We start from the raw sequence: 23,242 nt of genomic DNA on the forward strand, positions 1-23,242 counted from the left end.
CTCGCAGCAATCCAAAAGATTCAGCCGCTGGATCACAAAAAGAATCTTCCTCAAAAATCCCTCCTGGATGGGGCAATAATCAACCACAAGCAAAGGATGACTCTGGTGATTTATTTTCTGCTGAACAACTGATCGTCATTTTTGAAACAATGACAACAAAACTACGAAACTGCAGAACGCGGTTAGATCAAATCAACGCCTTAGGCAAATTCATCATCGAATATGCAATATAATGAGTTGGTTATAGTAAATTGGAATGCTTGCTCACTCAGGAGCAAAACTGCTGAATTGTCCGACTTTCTTCAAGAGAAGAATGCCGATATTGCTATTGTCGTGAATACGACTTACTTTACTATGGGGTGCCTTTTCAAAATTAGCCATATGGAAGAATGGGCAGAACTTAATCGTGAATATCTCGACTTGTATTAATGGTAGCAACATAATTCTTTCACCATTTCATCAAAAATATGATCAGGAATTTAGGATAATATTTTGAACAGTGTGAGATAACCACAAACAACTCAAAAATTAAGTTTTCTCAAAATTTCAAAATAATGCGGAAAACTCTTTACTTTCGCTTGGGTTTTTCGCGCAAGGACGACGATTTTGAGGTAGTCAGGCACATATCTTCAACTGAATGCGTATAAAAGGGGAACCGTGGTGAAAATCGATCATTTCTTTTCGTGCGTTCGATGGGAGCAGACGTCGTGGGACCAGCAGCGACGGACAGGGCGCCTTTTGCGTGGTTAAAACCTCAAACGCTCAGGTAGCAACTTTCATTCGCTTGCTGGCCTTCAAGGCGAGCAGACTGCCATCGCGAGAGTTAAATCATCAACCAGCAGCGACGGAGAGAGCACCTTTTGCGTGGTTAAAACCTCAAACGTTCAGGTAGCAACTTTCATTCGCTTGCTGGTCTTCAAGGCGAGCAGACTGCCATCGCGAGAGTTAAACCATCAACCAGCAGCGACGGAGAGAGCGCCTTTTGCGTGGTTAAAACCTCAAACGCTCAGGTAGCAACTTTCATTCGCTTGCTGGTCTTCAAGGCGAGCAGACTGCCATCGCGAGAGTTAAACCATCAACCAGCAGCGACGGAGAGAGCGCCTTTTGCGTGGTTAAAACCTCAAACGCTCAGGTGGCAACTTTCATTCGCTTGCTGGCCTTCAAGGCGAGCAGACTGCCATCGCGAGAGTTAAACCATCAACCAGCAGCGACGAAGAGAGCGCCTTTTCCGTGGTTAAAACCTCAAACGCTCAGGTAGCAACTTTCATTCGCTTGCTGGCCTTCAAGGCGAGCAGACTGCCATCGCGAGAGTTAAGGGCACTCCGCATTCGGCCGAGCCAACCGATCCGAGCTCTCCGGTGTTGACTTCGGCTATGGCTGAGCTACCAGCGTGCGCATGTATAGGTACGCCAGGCTCTGTATAGGTACGCCATTCTGGAACTGTATTCCGGAACTAATTTGAGTTTCGAAATTGCAATTCTAGAATTGTAACTGGATTCTGAGTCTGTTATTGGTTCTAAATTTAGTTCTTGAACTCAGGATCCAGTTCTTTATTCCAGACTTCTTCTATTCGGTTCTTTTTAGAACCATAATAATACTCCTAAAGAATTATGCGGAAATTTACTTTACTGTACTCTATAAAACCCATTCTGGTAGTCATGGCGAAAAATCGTCTTCATGTTTTAGAGCTTAGTTCTGGAATATGGGTTTAGAATTCAGAGTCTGCGTGCTGAACTAACTAAAATCGTCACCATTTTTTTTATTATAAAGAACTATAGTGCTTATTTCATAGTATTTAAGTGCGTTTCAGAATGTTTAATGTAACTAATCTGTAATTTAGTCTAGGCGCATCGTTTAAATTTCTAGTAATGAAAGAGGGGAAAGTTGCACAATTCAAACAATCGATGAACTACCAATTCGAATTCGGAAGCATAAATAAATCGTGTCATATTCGTATTCACGACATCCAGTTATGTCTCTGACATTACACACCCGTACTTTTTTTCCACGGGATACTTTTTCATTTATCATCTTGCCAACTTTCTAAAACTTCTAAAGTTTCCTTGTAACATTTTTTGTGATATAAAATTTCAAAAAATCGTACGTCAAAATAACTGAGAATTTTGAAAAATAAATTTTATTTTCGATTTCACGAAAAATCGGTTTTTTTTCAGTGTATATTTTTTCAGGAAGTTTAATTTTTTCTTGGACATATTTTTTTTGTATAAGCTATAGATTTCTAGTTATAATTGTTTGAAAATAATGTTTTAAAAATTAGTCTTGAGTGAAAAAAATCTCTAGACCAGTGAAAAATACTTCATTTACTACACCGATCACACCGATTTAGCGTGGAACTGCTCATTAGTGAGTTTCTTTTTTGTAGCCCATGTTCGTGGTATAACATCCAATGAATTGAATCATTGTGATGCGTTATGAGAAAGTGCTTGTTCATCGAAAAACTACTTGGAGTATAGGCCATAGCATCTACCAGTCTCCGATTCAGTCGTCCTGGTTGTTGAAAAATGTTTTCAAAGCACGTTTACTGTGTTGTTAACAGCAGATTTGAATCGACACCGACGAGTAGTTTGAATTTTCGTAATGCACGAGAAAAATTTAAACCTATCGCATACAAAATATGAGCTATTTGTATACTATTACTACATGTTATGTCTGTAGACACACACATTTAGAAAGAGGGGTTAGGGTGTGCCCATTTTGGGTCGTAACATACTCTAGTAGTCTAAAAAATTCGATTCTCTAATTAATTGAAATGAAATTGATATTATATAAAAACTCGTATCAAAAACAATCAATACCATTCGATTATCATCGTCAATCTCAGCAAATTAGAACGAACGAGCCCTTGTGGTCCGGTCGTCGAACTCTGCATGAAATTTTAAACAATTATATGTCATTTCTTCATACGAAGCGCACAACAATAAAGCTCACGGCCTACTCCGATCCATGTGCGTATGTGCTAGAATGTGCTTACCTGTTTCGATCCCCGCCGTAATCAATGCTATAGAGCAACGCAAAGGACCTGCTGTGTCGCAGACAAATGGTAAATACCAATCAATCACTGCTGGGAACGCGTGGGTGGGTTTGACTATAAGTAATATCACATTCCCTCGTACAAGGCGAGACGAGTGGTCGATTTGACATACCTGGAAAAACGAAAATAAAAAAATGATAGCAAAAGGAATAATAGAAAATTGCGGTTATTATATACGAATGGAACTTTGGAAAGTGCCACAGGACATCGGTGAAAGCGGTAACCGGAGGTAAAATCGGACCTATACCTCTATTAAACAGATCACATAAAGTGTGTTATTAATTATTAATACAGCAAACAGAGTACATTGTCCAAGCACTCGAGGTCCTCCTTATCCTAAATCCTAGTGCTATCATAATTAGCCGTTGTTCATCGAAACGGATTAATTAGATTAGAAAATAATCCCACAAGGGTCGGTGGTCTGCTGGGATAAAGTGTATCCGTGGGCAATGAAGAAAGAGAAAATCCAAAACAAGTTATATCTCAACATCCCTCAAGCAATCTTTTTTTTTTTATTTTCGTTCGAACAGAAAATTCCCAACTCATAAGCACCCGATTTCGTCAGCGGCAATAATAATAATAATAAGGACTAAATTAGTCGCTCGAAGATACAACTCCAGATCAGACAGAAGCAAGCCTAGCTCACAGGACGGCATTGCGATGATGGAGCCAAATGATTTCATTCAATTATTGTCAGTAACATCCAACGAGGCGATGGTGCGATGGCTTCCGGGTGTTGCTGGCCTTTAAAACTGCCGAAACGATAAGACGACGGGCAGCTTCGAAGTAAAGAAGAAAAAAAAATCGAATACACGAGGTGACGAGGAAAGTCACGTTCGAATCGGTATTGCCGATAGCGCAAAGTTTCCTTTCGGAAATGAATTGGACCAATAAAAACTTGTTGAACCAAGTTTCGTCCAAATTTGGAATGAAAATATCCCAACGGAATAATGGCTATCGTAAAAGTTTATCGCCGAACCGATAAATCCCTAAATCTCGGGTGGAGATTTAAGGTGGTCTCATCAAGCATCGGAGCGGAATTGCTAGCGGAAAAGTTTCGCCGGTGGCAGATAAAATAACATCGATATTTTTCTGTTAACATCCTGAGCTTCGATTACCATCCCAATCAGGACAACAGAAACGACGGTCGCCAATCAGAGAAAGTAATCAACTGTAACCGGAACTGGAGCTGGAACCCCTGAGAAGAAATCAATACCGCTTTGAATCCTAATGAGTCGCGTCTGTAAATTCATTTGAATTATTGAAATGGTACGGAATTTATTTAATTTATCCGTCAATTGGTTATCTCTCGTTGAGAATAGCTGAACAGGATTGTAATAGGTCTCAGTGAAGATAAGCTAATTTTAAGTCAATTTACTGCATTTCTTATTTAATTATTCTGTTTCGTGATTGTCTTTTTTAACTAACCGACTTAAATTGGATCAATGGAATAGACCTTATTGACCTTTTATTTTCATTTGTATATCATAATTAGATTTTATTCAGTCTGTGACAGTTCCGAACATTTTGGGTAGAAGAAGTTAGTCCTAAGACAGTCGGTGCTTGTAACGCAATCAGTCTTCAATTTGGCTACTTCCACACCCGGCTGCACATTAATCATATGATGTCAAATGTCACTTGTGACAGCACGACGCTGTAACTTTCGCGGGCGCAAGTTGTACATACTCATGACAGACATGTGATATCGGAATCACTGTACATCATGAAATCATATGTCTGTCACGATTGTTTCACGCAAGCACCGTGATTACAACGTTGGATTCCGTACTACGCACTGTGATCGTTGTGCTGTACAAGATATGGCCTAGCACGTTTAAACACTCCCAGCACTCCCACATTCACAAACCGTATCAGGTTTCAGGTTTGACATTTATGGGCGATCTAGCGTTGTGTTCCACTACTAGAGGCGTTCGTGTGCGATGATGAGGGCTGGAATTTTATCAGTCAAAATATTACGGAGACAGTTCGCTTTCACATCTCATCCAAGTCAGTCGATAAAACAAAACCGCTTACGGTCGGGACGGCAGAAACCAAGTCCGGTATTGTGTAGTGAGCAATAAAACGATTTCGAAGTGTGTGATCCAAATGAACAAAAGCCACTACGAAAGAATACAATTATTGTTAACTTCAGGCAGTGCAAAATTCGACCTAAGATACGAAAACTTGAAGGTTCGCTTAAGGAGCAAGACTCTTTGCAAGCGTATGAGTAATGTCAACAATGTGTGCGTAAAAACAAATTTCGGCGCTTCTTTTCCTGATTTTACTCAATAAATCTTCCATATGGTTGAAAAATAAACCAATCGGTTCATACTACTTTAAATTGCAGTTCAAGAAAAGCGAAAATCTTAGTCTAAAACTCTTCCGTTTCCCTTAAAACTGCTCGAAAAATATTATTTCAGTTTCAGCTTACCTCCACTGACACATTTGATTAGCAACAAACACATTCCTATATGGATTTTAATTTAATTTAACACGCGAAAGGCAATGGATATGTAATGTTGTCGTAAAACTATTTATTTTTCCGGAATACTGCTTTTGTAACAGAAAAGTTTTGTTTATTTTGTGTAGCGCAATCTAATACAAATGCATTGAAGCAGTGTTGCTAACTTTTTTTATTAAAGAATTAAAAACTACATTCATAAAATGTAAACAATTTTCCATCAAACGTTGGTGAAAAATTGATCAAAACTAATATGTCATCCAAAATGTCAGGCTTAACATTCATTTGAGAATAAATTATTGTGCGATCAAACCACTTTGATAAAGTCGTTGCACTGCATATACGTACCAAATATACTGTACGTAATACACAAATTACCAACACAAGTTAACTTGGTTTACTCTTGATCCTTAAGGGCTGAGGCCAGTGTGTTTTTGGGTGATTTAGAGGGCTATTTTCACGCTTCAAATCTGATTTTTTCAGAAACGGTGACGAATATAAAAAAACCCAACTGACAATCTCTTAGAAAATTTGTTCAGATTATTCTGTGAGAATTTCAGAATGATTCATTGACTTTAGCGGTCGGGAAAGTCTTTTTTCTGAAGGAAGAATTGCATAGCTGAAAACGCCGTCTTTCAACTTGTTCATTGAATATCTCGCCGTCAAGAGCAGGGATCAAAAATCTATCCTGATAATGTTTAGATAATTTAATTTAGATGATGATGATGTTGATTTCTATGGCGGCGCCATTTATTCTGCTTCAGTTTCTCGGTAACGTAACGAAACATGAGAGAGACATAAAATCGGCTCAGCAAAGCTGCCAAACAAGCGGTAGCTTTATTGGATTTAATGTGATGTAATCAAACTTGTAACCGAAAATATCAAAGCTGTCACCCCGGCCACATCGAGAGTCATTTTACACATTTGTGAGAGAGCATGGAGGAAAATGTAATACGCAGAGCATGCTACTTCTATAGAGAGTTGAATGCCATTGTACATGAAAACATTAAGTATAACATACCAGAGTATATGAAAGAAGGTGTTATAGACGTGCGTGTGCATTATCTGCCCTCAAGCCTCAGTGACCTTATATTCGCAAAACTATGTCCCAGTACGAAGAAGTTCTTTCCATCGAAAAAAGTGTGAAAGAACTTTTTTCCCCAGTATTTTAAATGACATCCCTTTACCCCGCATGAGCTTGAAGAAAGCTATACCTTCTTATCTGATTTTCGGCCAGAATACAAAGATTCCGTGCAAAACACTTATAACCTATGACAATCAGATGGCTACATGTCCATATTGCCAAAAAGCTGTTCACTACGGTAAGCCATGTGATAAACTGGACAAGAAGACAACTACACCAAAGGATAACGGTGCTTCCTTCACACCAACCCCAAACAACTCCGGTAGTACATCTGTGACAACCATCAGCAACAATGAAACATTCTCCTCATCGAAACCATCAGTATCCCATGTAGAACAAGGTACGCCAGCTGCAATCGAATAATAACACAACCAACGTCTGGGCAAATGATTCCGCCAACAACAATGACACCGAACCAATGGACGGGAACTTGAATTGTGAACCACTGCTTCTCCTTCATTCGCTGGATGATAATGGGAATGCCTCTCTTCCAAAGAAGAAGATGACAATGGGATTGTTCATTGCTAATCGATCACGCAAATGAGCCGCAATAAATAACGAATAGAAAAAATATATAAGGACAGAATTTCATAATATTTGAAAGAATCAGAAATTCATAATATTTGGAAGAATTGTTCTCCATCGAAAAATATTAGACCCATTTTTTTGTCATTGGAGTGACCATTTCCTTGTTAGGGTGGATCAAAATATCGATTATTTTATTTAAAAAAATATGATTTAAGCTTTTGAACCACTCGGCCGATTCCGCTAATTTTTGGATATATTTTCAATAAATGTTCATAGTTTTTAGAAAAAATATGCAAATATTGAAACTTGAAATTTTGTGTTCGGAAAAGTAAATTGTAGAATTTTCTAACAGTTTTCTTGGTTTGCGACCAATGTGCACTATGTCATTTTATATTTTATTCTGAAAGCTGAAACATTTTTACATAACATATTAAAAAATTGGCGATGTATATTTTTTTTGTTCTGAGTTTTTATGAGAAAATCGAAAAAAAAACACGGAAACAACGAAAATTTGAAATTATTGAAAATTATCACTCATGTTTCAGTTTTCAGAAAAAAACGACATACACAGGGGTCTCTTTTTTTACGCGAATTTCCGATGTTACGCGGTTTTTTGCGCGGTTTTTTTACGCGGCATTTTTTACGCGGATATCCGAAGTTACGCGGATTTCCAAAGTTATGCGGATTTTTTTCAGCATCAAAAAAAATTTCGATTTTGGAAGTCTCAAGTCGATTTTCACAAAATTGTTTCATGCATTTCTAAGATATTTGGCATCAAAAATTTTTCTTTAGTTTGAAGGTTTTTTAATACGCGGATTTCCGAAGTTACGCGATCTCTTTTTACGCGAATTTCCGAAGTTACGCGTTTTTTTTTGCGCGTATTTCCGAAGTTACGCGGTATTTTTTTGCATGGTTTCTTTTTACGCGGATTTCCGAAGTAACGCAGTTTTTTCACGCGTTTTCCGAAGTTACGCACGCGGATTTCCAAAGTTACGCGGTTGTTTTTCGGCATCAAAAAAAATTTCGATTTTGGAAGTCTCAAAATTGTTCTTGTCCCAAAGTCGATTTTCTCAAAAAAAAAAATGTTTTTGAGATTGCACCAGATCTGGACGTTTCATGCATTTCTAAGATACCTATTTGGCATCAAAAATTTTTCTTTAGTTTGAAGGTTTTTTTACACGGATTTCCGAAGTTACGCGGTGTTTTTTACGCGGTACGTATCCCCCGCGTAAAAAGAGACTTCAGCGTAGTGCCCATTGGTCGCAAACCATGAAAACCGTTCAGAACTTATGCAATTGACTTTTTCAAACAAGGAAATAATCACCCTAACGACAAAATTATAAAAAAAATACGGGTCTGATATTTATCGATGAAAAACGACGCTTAAAAATATTACGAAATTTTGAGAGATCGTGTATCAGTTTCTCATGGGAATGCTGTAAAATCATTTATGTTAAAATAAAAACTAGTACAGTTTGTATGTCATACACTATATATTAGAGTATGATTGGTATCAGAGATACAGCATTACACCCAATGGTGGATAAAAACAGGTTTTTCCTAACTATATTTGTATGTTTTCCTTTTCTAACTGATTTTTTCCAATGTACTATTATCGAAAACTACATGGAAAAGCCAGCGATCACAAATCAACTAAAATATTGGGGACGGGTATAGCGTGATGGGAAAGTCGATGTCTTTCACGCAGACTACCTGAGTTTGATTTCCAACCCCGCTGACCCGAAGAGGTGAATGACCTCAAGGTTAAAAACTCTGTAATCGAAACAATAAAAAAAAACTAAAATATTAGTTGTTTCTTTTCTGAATTTGATTGGTTAAAATTTGGTACAACTAATCGATTGTTGTTTTAACTAAACTGTCATTTTTCATTTATCGTGCTGGCAGTTTAGCAATGACACCCAGCAAAGACATGCACCACAAACGAGTAATGAAACATTACAGATGAACAATGACATACACCCTGAGCGGAAAATGAAACATTTCAAAGAGTTGTCACTCATGCAACTAAGCATTGACACAATCCCTACATAGTTACCTCTATGCATGAAAGCAAAAAATGTCTCAGTTGTTTCTGTTCTTTCAGTTATTTGAAACTAACGCCTATAGCAATAAAAAAATTTGACTGCTAATCTTTTCGGGGGCAGCTAATCGTTCACCGCATGAACATCGAAATTTTACCTAAGTAGCTGCTTATAGCTTTATCACTAAACTCACAGATGATATAGAAATGAAACAAAAGATTAAAATTCCCAAGAGGGAATTCACCAGCAAAATGTTCACAGGGCATTGGGAAATTTTTCCTCCACTAGCAGGTTGGCTCGCTGGAAGAGCATTTCTAATTCCGTTTTCAAGAATTACTCGCAGATGAATTTGTAACATTTATACTATTCAGTACAATATCTATTCAGTACAATTATTTCTTTCTGCATGCTTTCACTTCCATGAAACGGCCACTACGTAACTGACATAAATGACGTTCAATTGCCATTGAAAATTTTCAACATGAAACGTTTCTGGTGAAATGAAGAGGATTTTTGTTTTGTATTTTGCTGTCTTCGTTCCCCGCCTAGTGACAGCATGTGAATACAGCAATTTCGTTGACCTGAATGGTTATGACAAAATCAACAGATATGTTAGTTAAATCAATAACATTTTAGTTGAAACAACCAGGACGTGAAACAACAATTGCAATACTGAAATTTTTATGATCTGCGGGATCTCCGTGTAGATGAGTGAAAGTCATAATCATCTCAGAATCCAATGAAACTCAGTTTGTGCGAAGACATTGTTTTTTTATATAAAAGATATCTTATTCAGGCCTATTTGCGTACAAGCTTTACGTGGCCGATTTAGCTGAGTTTTAAGATAATTTTTTTTTGTATTGGATCTCGTTGTCACCCTTTTTCTAGGGGGAGAGGAGCTTCCGTTTTCCTCCTGCGAGGATTGAGGGGCAGTTTGTTCGTGGTTCGTCTCGTCATCCATTGCCGTGATATTGTTGTTGATTTCGTTGCTAGTTGCTGTAGATGCGCCTTGTTGTACATTGTTTGCAGTTGCTGGTTGGTTGGATGGCAGCTGGTGTACTTTGTTCTATAGGGGTTACGTTGGATGGTTTCGTTGAAGGGGATACTTCCCTGTTGTTGGTGACTGTCACAGGTGTACTGGGGTTGCTTGGGGTTGGTGTAAAGGAAGCACCGTTGTCCTTTGGTATAGTTGTCTCCTTGTCCGGTTTATCACATGGCTTACCGTAGTGAACAGCTTTTTGGCAATATTGACATGTGGCCATCTGATTGTCATAGGTAGCAAGTGATTTGCACGGTATTCTTGTATCCTGACCGAATGTCACATAAGAAGGTATAGGCCTCCTCAAGCGCATGCGTAACAAACGTACGCCATTTAGAATACCGGGGAAAAAATTCTTCCACTTTTCTTTTTCGATAGAGAGAATTTCTCCGTATTGGGACATAGTTGCGCGAATATAAGGATCGGGGACGCATGAGGGTAGATCATGCACACGCACTTCTATAGCACTATCTTCCATATATACTGGAATGTTGTACTTGATATTTTCATGCTCCACATAGTGCACATTATATTGTCTTCAGCGAATTGAATTGCATCCAACTCTTTATAGAACTGGATATAAACAACATTATTGGTCATATTGCATTGAAGTAAATGCACACGTTTAATGTCAAGATGCATTTGCTCCTTAAGCAAACCTTCAAGTTCTCGTATCGAAGGTCGAATTTTGCACTGTCTGAAGTCAACGATAATTGTATTCTTTCGTACCGGCGGTAGCTTTTGTTCGTTTGGTTCACTCATTTCGAGATCGTTCTATTGTTCACTACACAATACTGTACTTGATTTCTTCTGTCCCGAACGTAAGCGGTTTTGGTTTATCGACTGACTTGGTTGAGATGTACGAGCGAACTGAGACATTGTTTAAACTAGTAACTACACATATTTCTACTATTCGATAATTCCATTCCAAAGAGTTTATGTCAGTATACATTACTTCCTCTTTATTTTATGGCTTAGTTCTGAAGGAAGGGAAATAATGTTTAAAAGATTTTATACGAATTTGACTTCGAATAAAAGATTTTATTCGATTTTGATATCGTATTTTAAACGACGGTGTAATTTTTTGTTGAATCCGAAAAAAAATCTGCTTTGTTCATGATTAAATTATAGTTTAAAAAATGACTGCAATTCTGCCCGAACATTCTGTCTGCAAATTGCGCAAACAAATTAGATCATTATCAAACCACTCACGCAGGATTTTCTGTGAACAAAACTGTATAGGAACAAACAATGGAAAAATAAATTATAGGGAGAGCGATTCGCAGCAATTGAAGATAGCGTCGGTTTTTCAGAATTTTCTCATCACCTATGTCATTACGTTACGCTACATAATGGTTCTGCGTTGGTGAAACTGTCCAGCTCACGTGCATAAAGCAATGTTCAATTCATTGGAATTCTAATTATTCAATTTATCTAATTAGCACTAATTGGTGATAAGTACATATATTTTTCTATTTGTTTTCCATTGCGTTTCGTCTTCGATTCATCGATACGAAACAGTTTCCATTGAACGGGTAGTGCAACGATCGATTCAACTTGAGTCACTAGTAGGGGAAGAGTGTGATTTAACTTTATTTATGCAATTTTTAATTCGTTAAACGACGATTCACTATACATTCACAGAGTTCAGTTTCCAATCAGTACTTAGAAGGTAAGAATTATTTTTTCAACAAGCACAAAACATATTTGTGTTTGTTTTTACTTGATGTCCGAAAAAACTTAAATCATTAATGATAAGTAAACTCAACCGTTTTTCTGTGCGTTTACCCTGCTTTGAAACATCATGAAGCGATAATTGGCACCAGGCGCCATCTTTTTATGAATCATTTAACGCCTCCGTGGGTATCGGACACCTATAGGTAAAAGTTTTAACATAACTAGGTCATAATGGGTTAACCTTCTGGCAGTCGTACCGGAGCGCCGCGTGCCTCACACTTCGAAACTATGTTCGAAAGTCATCTTCGAACTTCGGCTACTCGTTGGGGCACCCGTTTTCACCGGAAGGAATATTCATTGCGGCATCGTTTACCGTGGCACTAGCAGGGTGTGGCTTTGCCCATCTTTCCAGGCCTTTTCCAGCTACTCACGAACGGCTCAAAATGGGCAAAATTATTATCCGGTAATAAATTGAAAAAGTTTCGTTCGGTTTTCTACCGTGCTAAGGTTTCAGCGAGAGAAAGTCATCGTCTGTCGTTTTCTTTCGCGTACGCTTTTCTGCGAAATGCAACTGGCGTTCCCACAGCAGTACGTAAGAGTTTTTCTTCTTGAGTTGAAGGAAGCCCGGGACACGTCGACGGTTCTTTTTTTTTTTGCTTCATCTCGGAATGTTACGCGATATGCACGGAGAGGATAAGTTAATTGCTGTTTATGATACCACTCCTCGGTCAGATCGTTCACCCGAAGTGAAAAAATATTCATATTTTATGAGAGTGAATGATTTAATTCTAAAGTTTGCATCGACCTGGATGGGTTTACTGCGATGATTACACGCTCGTTGAAAATTGAGAGGAGAAATTACTTAGAATTTTTATTAGTCAGCAACAATTTTATTAAACCGTGAAAATTTTTGTCAGAGATTTTCTTCTTGTCAATCTTAGTAACACAAAGACAAAAAGTCTCAGATGCTCGACAGGTTTCGTAATGCATTTCCACTCTTTTAAGGATTCTCTGTTTTCTGTGAACAAAAGGCTATTTTCCAGTTAAACGTCTAGAATTTAAATCGGCATTCAGTATAATTTACAACCGGATTTCGAACAACCGATTCTGGTCGGAATCGGTGGCTGCATTCGATTCCGAATAAGACCTTTCCATCAAATGTCCATTCTGTTATCGATGAGAGCTCGATTTCAGAGTTAATTATCCACTGCTTCCGGAGCTTCCGGAACATGGAACATCGGAAACCAACGAGACAAATGGGACTTTGTTTTGTCGTCAACAATCTATAATTGTTGAACCGAAACAGTGCATGTAAACCGGATAAAGTTCAATAGCAGCCAATGGGACAATTGACGATTGTCCATTTGAATCTCACTTTGTGAAAATCGATTCAACCATATTTGAGAAAAAAAAGCAAATTTTTTCACACCATCGTTTCGCTATCTCGACGGACTGATACGACTGGTATAGGACATCCATTCGCAGTAATTTCAAAGAATTCAGATAATAAAAGTATAGTTTTCCTAAATTTTTGAAAAAAGGAATGAAAATTTAAAATCAATTGAAGACAAAAGTGCGATGTACTCAAATTTTCCATCGGCAAGTGATCGGCGCGAACCTTTTTACTTCATCAAACAAAATTCTAAAATTTACATTATTTCTTACCTTTTTTATAAATATAAAAACCTCTTTCAATCCACCTAATGGTGTAACGATGCCTTTCTCATATTACTTATAACATCATAAACATAAATCCTGTTTTATCGGAAACGGAAGTAATATCCACAACAAATTCAGGAATTCCATATGAAACTGTAAGACTTTTGATTTGAACTTATAAGTTTGTGAAAATCGATATGGCCATCTTGAACAATGCAGTGATATGATTTTGCAGTTTTTGATCACTATTTCCAATTCTTTCGAAATCTGATTCAGATAACCGGAAGAGCCGAAGTTGGTTCGTTTGTCAGCAATAAATATGACCTCCAAATTGGAACAGTTTTGAACCTACACAGGTAAACCTACACTTACTATCTCATAGCATAAAACATGTACACCCAAACCTTCATTTACGTAATAATCGGGACTACGTAAATCGAATTATGACGTAAAAAAAGTTTACGTTATTTGGAATTCTCAACGTAAAAAAAGTTTTCCTTATGTATATGCAATATTTGATATGTATAATATATTGGATAGTTATGGAACGAAAATTATCAGTATTTTCAGGAAAAGGATGTTCTAAGCAGCATCAATTTTCAAGATGGCGACTTCCGGTTTACTGATACTCCTTGAGAACCTTTTAATATGGGTATGTTCGGAACGGGTTTGATGAGTAGATGTCGGAAAACGATATTTAGGGTGGTTCTGAATTTCATGATGGCGACTTCCGGTTTATTGATATTCCTTGAAAACACTTACTATATGGGTATTTTCGTATCGGGTTCGATGAGTAGATGTCGGAAAACGATGTATGAGGTGGTTCTGAATTCCAAGATGGCGACTTCCGGTTTATTGGTATTACATGAAAATGGCGGCTTCCGGCTATTCCTTAAAAACCCTTACAATTTGTGTCTATATTACTCGAATTGCTTGAATAGCCGGATTTAATAGAAAAAGACTTGAATACCTGTCAAATCTGTTTCAGATAATCAAGACTGTTGAAGCTGATGAACAAGTGTCCTAAATAGAGTGAAATTCTGGGTATAAAGAACTGGAGTAGATGGCTATGCAATCTTGGAATTCAGAATCACCTCAAACATCGTTTTCCGACATTCACTCATCAAACCCGTTCCGGAAATACCAATACCGTGAGGGTTTTCAAAGAATATCAACAAACAGGAAGTTGCCATCTTGGAATTCAAAACCACCTCAAACATCGTTTTCCGACATCTACTCATCAAACCCGTTCCAAAAATACCCATATTGCAAGGGTTTTCAAGAATTATCTATAAACTGGAAGTCGCCATCTTGGATTCAGAATCACCTTAAATATCATTTTCCGACATCTACTCATCCAACCCGTTCGAAAAATACCCATATTGTAAGGGTTTTTCAAGCAACATCAATAAACCGGAAGTCGCCAACTTGTATTCAGAACCACCTTAAACATCGTTTTCCGACATCTACTTATCCAGCCCGTTTTAAAAATACCCATATTGTAAGGGTTTTCAAGAATTATCAATAAACCGGAAGTCGTCAGTTCGTGCTCGCATCTCAGCCAACACAGTCGAAAATCGTTTGCGGTCGAAGCAAAAGAAACAAAGACAATACAGTGCAGTGAACAATAGAGTGTACGGAATGGTCAAATACGATTTAACAAAGCCTGAAACTTGGCCAACAAGGCCAAATTCAATTTGTATAGATTTCAAGCGTTGCAAAGTTAGACCAGCAGCAAATGAAATTGAAATCTTACTTAAAGAACGAATGCATCTAGACGCTAATAATGTAACTGAGATTCAATTCAACAAGGCGACTAACTGTGTGTACATTATGTTTAAACGTGAAAGCGATGCAATTGCATTCGCTTCGGTTCACAACGAGGTGCACAGCGTTGAGTGTGACAACATTAAATACAAAATTCCTGTGCACAAGGTGGACAATGCCATACAAGTACGCGTGCATGACCTTCCCCCGCAGTCCAGCGATCAGTGCGTTCGGGAAATCATGTCGCAATACGGTGAAGTTATTTCCATCGAAAGAGAAGTATAGCGGAATTTTTTTCCCGGCATCCGGGATGGCGTGCGAGTGGTACGTATGCAACTACGTAAGGCAATTCCATCATACATCATTTGTGGTCAAGGTGGGACACATCCGTGTAAAACGCTGATTACCTATGAAAATCAGCTGGTTACATGTCAGTTTTGTGAACAACCTGCACACTATGGTAAACCTTGCACTGAAACTGCGAAAAGAACATCTTCAACAAAAGACAAGGTCAACCGTTCAACAACGAAAACTAGTGAGCGTAGTACTCCTGTTTCACCATCAAACCAACCAACAACTGCAACCAATGTACAACAAGGCGCTCCTACAGCAACTAGCAACGAGCTCAAGACTGCGAACAACAAGGAAAACGAAAAGAAAACGGAAATCAACAACAAAACCTCCGATGCGGCAATGGAGGACGAGACGAGCCACGAACAAAGTGCCCCTCAACCCTCGCAGGAGGGAAATGGAAGCTCTTCTCCTCCTAGAAAAAGAGTGACAACGAGACCCACTTCGAAAAATTGTTTATTTAAAAAATCGACTAATTCGGCCACGTAAAGCTTGTACGCAAATAGGCCTGAATAAAAACATCTTTTTAATAAAAAAAACCGGAAGTCGCCATATTGGAATATCGTTTTCAGACATCTACTCATCGAACCCGTTCCAAAAATACCCATATTGTAAGGGTTTTGAAGCAATATATCAATAAACCGGACGTCGCCAACTTGGATTCAGAACCACCTTAAACATCGTTTTCCGACATCTACTCATCGAACCCATTCGAAAAATACACATATTGTAAGGGTTTTCAAGGAATATCAATAAACCGGAAGTCGCCATCTTGGATTCAAAACCACCTCCAACATCGTTTTCCGACATGTACTCATCAATCCCGTTCCGAAAATAGCCATATTGTAGTAATTTCCATGGAATATAAATGAGCCGGAAATGATTTTCATTGTATGCATAAACCTCTTTTTACGAAGTAGGTTCGTAAAATAAGTTTACGTTATTTGGAATTTTGTTCATAGAAGGAGTTACGTAAAAAGGAGGTAACGTAATAAAAAGTTTACGTGAACGGAGGTTTGGGTGTAGTAGAATTATTATTATTGTTATAATTGACACCACTACACCCCGGCACGATAATACTGCACTACCGGCTGTGAAAATTGCATTTACATCGCGAAGCTTGAAATTCCAATGTATGTTTATTTTTTCAAATAAATTTCAATTCATTGACATACTTTTATTATTTCGGTTAGCACTTATCATAAAATAGCTAAAAATTATCACACACCAATAGCAGACATCCGTAACCGTTTCGTTTTCTCTACAGCGTTTACGAAATAGAACAAAGCACGCATCGTTCGTGTTGTGTTTTCCTATTCCATGTTGCACGTGCTGATGTTGTACATATTATCATTCTAAATGGCGTTTTGAAAATTTCGACACTCATCGCCCTGTAACTCCAGAACCGAAAGTCGGATCCAGATGAAATTTTACAGTAGTTTCAAAGACATTATAAGCTTTAATTCAAATCAAGATTTGTGAAAATCAGTTCAACAAACTAACGAGCTCTGCAAACTAGAAGCTATCAGACAGTTTTACCGGAAATCGGATACAAATTGAATTCAATATCAGGCTACAAGGACCTTAAGACCTTTCATTCGAAACTAAATTGGTGATAATCGGTTTTGCCATCTCTGAAAAAAGTGATAACAGGCTATGAGACCATGAGATCTTTCATTTGAATCTGAGTTTGTGAAAATCGGTTCAGGCATCTCCGAGAAAACGTGAGTGCATATTTCTGTTACATACATATACTCATACACACACGGACGGACACACACAGACATTTGCTCAGTTTGTCGAGCTGAATCGAATTGTGTATGACATTCGGCCCTTCGATGTTGATGGCCGTCTCCGATATACTGTTTTGTTTTTTAGGTTGGTTATTTGGTGCAGATGTCTTCTTGTCCAGTTTTTCACATGGCTTACCATAGTGAACAGCTTTTTGGCAATATTGACAGGTGGCCATCTGATTGTCATACGTAACAAGTGATTTGCACGGAACCCTTGTATCTTGGCCGAAACTCACATAAGAAGTCCTTCTTCAAGCGCATGCGTAACAAACGTACGCCATTCAGAAAAAGTTCTTCCAATTTTATTTTGTATTTTTATCTCTCTTCCGTTTTAACCGTAAGAGGTCCATTAAGTACCAAATTTTTTAGCTGTTCGCTGTTCAACGTACTTACTCTATAGTTGAAGTTATGAAATACATGAGATGTAAACCTGCTATAATTAGGCATAAATTGCTCCAAATATGCCCGGGTCTCGTTAGCGCCGAGAACACAATCCCTGGCTATTTATGGAAGCGGTTATAATTTTGTTTAAGAACTGGAAGATATGAGATAGCAAAGTTTTATTTCACTTGATAACTTTAACAATTGTCACTACATACCCGAGAACACCACATAATAGCTCTGAAATAGAATTCTGAGCCACGTTTTGTTCTCATGTTTACTTGCATCGGCGCCATACTATATTTCGTGAGAACATCACAAATACAATCAAAAACGGCTTATCTCGCCTAAAAAAAAATTTCACCTGCCCTGTATTAATTTAATTTCGAATTCTCAGATAAGTAAAGGATCACAGTTTATAACATGAAAATTTTTGAATAAGAAATAAGCACTCCGTATATTTTCAAAGATAAGGTATTGTAAACTTTCTTTTTATCCTTCCATACGAAATATATGGCGCAATGATGATATTTGATAAACTAGAGTCTTCGAGTAGGTCGTAATAGGCTGTCACTGTTTAATGGTATTTAATTTTAAAGAATATATTTTTTCTCTGCTTTTAAATAATCACTGTGCGATCCTACGTTTTTTGTAAGGTTTCATAATTTATTGTGAGAGCATCATTACAGCACTGTTATTCAAAGTATAGTCCATCGCTATCTAATACTTTCCGGTTAAGCTCGTGGTATCCGAAAATTGCTTTTCTTCAGATTCGACGAATGAAACAATCCAATTCTTGGGGAGGTTTCGTAGTTTTCAAAACTGCTTTTGAAGCAAATGGCAATCGGATGGAACAGTGTCTGGTAAATATGGCGTGTGGAGAAGAATTTCTCATTGCAGCGTTTATGAATGAGCTTTGGCAACTTTCAAAATATGAAGTCTTGTATTGTCATGAAGCAAAAATACAATACAAGCTTAAAAATCAAAATTTGCAGTACTATGCAAAAGTTTGCATCTACTTAGGAAAAACAGACATTCCTCTTGTGGAATTTGGACTTCCAGTTTCAATAGATTCTTCGCAGCCGATTCTTATCGTACAGAACTATTGCATGACTAGTACTCGAACATATGACAACTGGCTTGTAAGACCAGCACCCTATGCATTGTACCGCCAAACCTGGGGTAAAATTGAAGCTAGTGGTAAATTGCACAGAAAAGTTACAACGTGTATTTGGCCTGGAACTCAATTTCCAATACATTTTCACTTTTTGCTATACTTATGTTAAGAAAAGAAAACTGAAAAGTACGGTTAATTTGCATTTCAACCAATAAATTTTCCGAATGCAATAAACCGAACTTTTCATTAATACATTATTCCAAGTGGAACATAAACACACAATTTTATTGAAACATTCTCTTGAATAAAATATACATTAAATATTGGCTCACAGGAAAATGTGGATCGTATATTAATTTATTGATAGATAGGATTAAATTACCACGAGAGGAATTAAAGCTCGAGCATTGTAGAAGTGCACTTAAAATCCGCAATTCACATCGCATTTATCATACTATTGTGCGGTTTCATATAAATAAATAAATGAATTCAATCATTGGTATGATTTTAATTATCAGTTGGGGTGTAAAATTCCGATTTACAGTCAGCATCCGTACCCGCTTTGATCCTCGATTCAAGCGCTAATTCTTTCTGATTAAAACTCTAAGCACATAACCGCACATAGCATCAAACGGACCAGATCACGAGCGGTTGAATTCTGGCAGAGAACTTCCACTTCACGAGTTCAATTAAAAACCAGCAAAACCAGTTCGTATGATCCTACCGGCATACCCCCCACGGCAACGGAAAAGTTTCGAGAAAACTGAGACGAACTTATCCGGGAGAGGGATAAAGGGGTGAATCAATCAGTAAGGAATGAATAAGTAGATTAACTCAGCTTCCGGCCGGTTCGGTAAGCATGCTAACCTACGGGTCCTGAGGGCACAACAACAATTGAGTAAACCGTGTTTAATTAAATCGTACCCCTGATAGGCGGCAGCGAGTGCCAGCTCAAACGGAATTGGCTTCCACGAACTTTCATGAAAACACTTTCGGAAACGAGCAAGTTCATTACGAGGGACACTCGTTTGATCGAAAGTTTCAACGAAAGATTAATGTTGTTTGTTTATTTTTGGCAGTGCATGGACATGCTTTTCTTTGGATCATGAGTGGGGAACTCATTTTAGTTCCACGACGCCTGAGGGAAACTTTATTACTGATGTAGCATTTCAATTAATTCCTGTAGTTTGGGGAAAATTAAAATCAATAAGACTATTTAACTATACGTGAATACCGCAACGAGTTTCGCTTAACGACGTCATTAGCCAAATGGTTTTGTTCACGGAAAAATCCAAAAGCTGAAGCTAAAATCTTCACGTCAAAATAGTGTGACCTCGACTGTACCTCTAATAGCGAGCGTTAAATAGCGACCGGAAAAAATAATCACCCTTCTGGATGTTTTATAATCGAGTTTCAAGTAACCAATGAAGGGACACTAATGGATATTTCCAGCGAAGAACGCAATTTCCCCCCCGGGCCGATGCGATGGTACGAAGTTGGGTTGGTAGCCATGCAATGTTCCATAACACTTGGAAACGAATTTTCTTCAAAATCAAGAAATGGTTACTCCGCTCGCTAACAGACCCGGCCCGGTAGATCCGGATGAAAACCGGATGTAGATTCACTTTGTTGGCACGAACGTTGCGCTTTCTCAAAAACTTCATCTACACTCTATTTCCCACTCCTCTGCTGCCCGCTGCACACAGCTACGTATGCGCATGGAGGAGAAGGCAGCTCCTCGATTTGGTTCGGAACAGAAAAAAAACCTCGGATCTCGCACCAACTGCAGCGGAAGCGGAAAAGCTTCAACTAGAACCAGGTTCCATCAGTTGTAGAGTACTTACCGATCCAATTCAATGAGTTCTAATAAAAGTTTATCTTTGATTGATGCGTTCTTCTCTGGTCTCCCCTCCCCAGTCGAGACACACCACTCCCGGAGGAAATCCGAACATGGCGTTGGTAAAGTTGTTGAAAAACGATTTCGCTTCGAAACTTACTACGACAACGAGAAAGTTGCTAAACAAGTTTCGTGTGCAATGGAAATAACATAAAATAGAACATCGTTTTTTTTTCTCTTCATTTCACAGTTTCATTTTTGATAGCGATTGTTTTTATTTCACTGTGCTAGCAATACGTTTTGCCATTTGCTGAGTGACAGAACAAAATGTCCATTTGCAAGTTGACTAGCAGATGAAGTACAACAACGAAACGGAAAATATCGGTCCAAGGAAAATAGGTTCAAAACTTGAAAGAAGAGTAAACAGGGGTAAGTTTGTGATTATACAGGAGTAAAAAGGCAGTACATGTGCTACACACACCTGATACAGTCGATAACAACATTACTCTGAACAAGACTGAATGTCAGGTATAGACAACGAAAGAGCAAAATGTATTGGAAAATTAAAGACTTTCTCAGAAAGTATGGACGCACTTTGATTTCGCTGTAAATAATAAACAAGTGTTAGATATTCAAATTTTATTCGATATACTGATAATATTAGACTACAACAACAGAATATTATTCTCAACATTTGCTACTTAGCCATTGTAGACTAGATGGCGCACCTTTTTGCGAACGTTCCTCATTAAATTCCGACTTCTTGGCGACAAGTTTTGACACTTTTTTCCAATCTTTTTCGAACCGTTCAATGGTTTCGGCAGCCGAGACATGTTTCCTAAGATGTGCCTTCATTAATGCCCAAAATTCCTCAATTGGTCGAAGTTGTGGGCAATTTAGTGGATTCATGTCTTTTGGGACGAAAGTGACATTTTTGGTAGTATTCCATTCTACCGTTGATTTCGAGTAGAGGCAAGTAGCAAGATCTAGCCAGAGGACAACAGGATCCTTGTGGCTTCGAATCATGGGTATAAGTCGGTTTTGTAAACATTCCTTGATGTATATTTCGCTGTTCATTGAAGCAGTGGTGATGAAGGGTTTCAAAATCTTACCGCAGCTACAAATTGCTTGCCAGACCATAGTTTTCTTATCAAATTTGTCGACTTCAATCGATGTCTCGGACTAGTTTAAAACTAGCCCTTTTCGCACCGTATAATATGCAGTTCAAATTTCCAGCAAGAATCGCATTGTACAGCTTTCGAACCCTCGGCCTGATCGATGCTTCTTGTTTCGGACTACGATTTGGTTGTTTCTGCTTGTTATAAGTTCGAAGATTCAAACATTCTTTAGCACGAAGAACATTTGACTTCGAAGAGCCCAATTTTCGGCCACATCCCGAACTGAAACCTCCTTCTTTTGCTCGAACGCCTTTAGTATACGTTTATCGAACTGAGGGTTAGCAGGACCTATTTTTCGACCCGTTTTCGGTTTATCCTCAAAGGTGTTATCCTCACCGAACTTCCTGATTGCATTTCGCACGGCTTTTTCACTTACTCCTTCCATTTTTGCTATCTTTCTCAGTGACAGTCCGCGTTCTGTGCACCATGTGTACACAATTTTTCGACGTTGTTCTGCTGAAAGTCCACGCATTTCGAAACAAACTAATGAAAACGAATATACAACTGCACAAGTGGTTTGAGAAGAGTGTAAACGACAGGACGCAGCCATAAAAATTTACAGATTCTAAACCGTTGCGAAATGGCAGCGGTTTTTGGATGCGTCCATACTTTCTGGGACAGTCTTTACTGGGATTTTGAGAAATTCAACAAATCTACGGATGCGTAGAACAATCTTACTAATCAAAAGGGTTAGAAAATACTTTAAAAATACAGAAGATGGCAAAGTTTACCAAAAACTACATGATTTGGCAAACATTTTGCTCATGTGGAAAGCGGAGTCCTCCATTTGTGACAAACGAGGCGATCAATAGGCACGTATACATAAATTGATGCTTTCAAAAGCGTCCACTTCCACTTCTAAGGTCACACAAAAGTCCAACGCTTTGCTGGGTGGATTTGGCTTCGTGCCATTACGCGAAAGATGACTTGCGGCCTATTGAAAAGCGGGCCATTATGAAGCCGGCGGTTCGGAAACATCCTAGAGATGTAGAATCGGAGCAATACATGTAGAAAACAAATGACTTTAACGCAAAAAAAATGACCAAACGTTGTTCAAGACCTTATGAGTAGTTTTAAAGGGAAGGTTCGTTCATTTGTGCAATTGAATCAAGTGAATGTAGAAAATGTACATTAATGTTCTGGGACTTGAGCAGTTATTGGAAAGAAACTAAACCGTTTTTGAAAAGAAAATTAGAATTCCCCTAATTTCTTTTAC

The 23,242-nt window shown here is 38.2% G+C and overlaps 1 protein-coding gene across 2 annotated transcripts in view; it reads right to left on the reverse strand.

The window, feature by feature from the left end:
* The window catches only part of LOC131438456 (5-hydroxytryptamine receptor 1-like), a 212,820-nt gene that overhangs the window by 129,246 nt on the left and 60,332 nt on the right, over nucleotides 1–23,242 (reverse strand). The window contains exon 2 of one of the 2 annotated variants that reach the window (XM_058608519.1): nucleotides 2,993–3,164. The exons of the other annotated variant lie outside the window; for it this stretch is intronic. The gene's annotated coding sequence lies outside the window, so the exon portion shown is untranslated. The remainder of the gene's footprint in view (nucleotides 1–2,992; nucleotides 3,165–23,242) is intronic. 2 annotated transcript variants of the gene reach the window in all.

Source organism: Malaya genurostris, chromosome 1 (genome assembly GCF_030247185.1).
Source record: "Malaya genurostris strain Urasoe2022 chromosome 1, Malgen_1.1, whole genome shotgun sequence".
NCBI lineage: Eukaryota > Metazoa > Arthropoda > Insecta > Diptera > Culicidae > Malaya > Malaya genurostris.